This window comes from Sorex fumeus, unplaced genomic scaffold (assembly GCF_029834395.1).
Source record: "Sorex fumeus unplaced genomic scaffold, SorFum_2.1 ptg000009l, whole genome shotgun sequence".
Lineage (NCBI taxonomy): Eukaryota > Metazoa > Chordata > Mammalia > Eulipotyphla > Soricidae > Sorex > Sorex fumeus.
Genome location: NW_026606066.1, coordinates 6,468,235 through 6,470,110, shown reverse-complemented (window position 1 = coordinate 6,470,110; position 1,876 = coordinate 6,468,235). Strand labels below are relative to the sequence as shown.

Genomic DNA, 1,876 nt, shown 5'->3' with positions numbered 1-1,876 from the left:
TAAAACCCAATCTGGAAGTGTTGGGGGATTTTGTCTGAGAGTTTAAGAAGAAGGCCAACATTTACTGAGAGCCTGTGTTGGTCCTGGCACTTCTACGACACAGGAATGTGGCAGTGACAGATTAAACTGAGAAGCACAGGCATCTTGTTCCTGTCTCAGCAGTGAGCAAACCAAGGTCTGCGAGGGTGCACTAAATTGGAAAACAGGTTCTCAAATGTTCCGGTCCTGTGCTCCTCTTGCTGTGGTCATTCAAAGAGTGCAGTCTTTTCGCCTTTAGAAGTGGAAACGAGAACTGCATCCCAGGGGTTCCGGGGGACTGAGCGACCCTTCTTGGTGCCTGTGCAGATATTCTGTGCAGCTGTAGCCTGGTCATGCCAACCACCAGTGCTGGGAGGAAGCAAAGCCCATTCTCAGAGAATTGAGGTGTTTTGCACAAGGCCACAGAGTGGGGCTCAGTCCCAACCCACCTTGTTCTTTCCTTTGTTTGTTTTCTCTTCTTTTGAGTTTTTTCCCACATTTGTTTCTCAGTCTCAAATAGGCAAATACAGACCTTGCCTGACACTTGTGCCTTCTCAAACCAAGGTTCAAAAAGCATGGGACTCTTTGTCCTCACCCTACTCCCCACCCTTCTTCCCTCCTCTGATCACCATACCCCACCCATCCGCCTGAATGGGGGTGCAGTGTCTGTGCCAGCTGCACAGAAAATACTACTTTATGCCAATGATCTGCTATTACTTAGGAATCTGCCCCTATGTCTGGTTGGCCTAAATGTCAATTGTAACATAATGTAAATTCAATATGTATAATGTGTCATTTAAATATATTTGTATATTGCAATAAAAGTCAACCCTCCCAGTGATATATGTGTTTATTTTATTCTGTTTGTTTTATTTGCTCATAGGTATTAGATTCCTAGAAAAAGAAATCCAGGATTTTTCTTCTGTGTATTTTCATCTTCCTTCTTCATGGCCCATGATGCCCACTGAGGTTTTCAGTTCAATGAAACCAGATGGATGGGATGGAAGCAGGTTATTTTATCATTTTTCTAGATCTTTGAGATGCACACAAAATCTGGGGCTGCTTGGTCATGCCACATTTGTTCAATCTGCCTATGAGGTTCACAACAATTTTCCTGGCTCTGTGATCATCAGTGATTTCAAATTGCCAATGTAGTTATACCCCATTGTCACTGTCACAAACCTCTCAATGACCTCAAAGCACAGCCCGATGAGCACCAGGCACTTACCTCACTTCTTGGGCATTATTGATACTCTTGAGGGCATCAGCCAGGATGTTCATACGTACCATGGCGTTGGCACATAAAGATGATGGAAAGAGGACAAGAGGGGTAAGCACAAAGTAATTCTAATGGTAATTGTGGCATTATATAATAATGTTATATATATTAAATGTGTCATATTTTAGACCTCGATATATATTTGGTACTTATTAAAAGTTTGAACTTTAGGTGCCATCTTTATCACCTCCTTCCCCTGGTAACCTGATTTTACTTTTTATTTTCTTGACTTTTCTGATACCTCCTGCTTAAAAGCACCAAAGTCAGAAGGATCGTGAGGCCCCACTTTCATGGTCTGTATTCATTCTGAAAATCAAAATAAAGCGAGCTCTTGCTTTTCTGCCCCATGGAAGGTTTCTGTCCTCCCTGAGCTCGGCTTAGGATACCTTTGTTACCGTTTGACAGGTATACCGCCCCAGTCAAACTCCCCACCTGAAACTGTCCCCAGAGAGGGTCGTGCCTGACTGCCCTGCGGCTAGGCACTTGGCACCAGAAGTGAGAGCCCCTCGTGGCTTTCCGGGTCAGTGAAAATAACAATCAGAGTAGTGGTATTTCACCAGTCGCCCGCAAGGCCAGCGA

The 1,876-nt window shown here is 44.2% G+C and overlaps 1 pseudogene; it reads right to left on the bottom strand.

The window, feature by feature from the left end:
* Window positions 1-912: 912 nt before the first annotated feature.
* On the bottom strand, window positions 913-1,323 carry LOC130019743 (40S ribosomal protein S15a-like; annotated as a pseudogene).
* Between the last annotated feature and the right edge of the window lie 553 nt (window positions 1,324-1,876).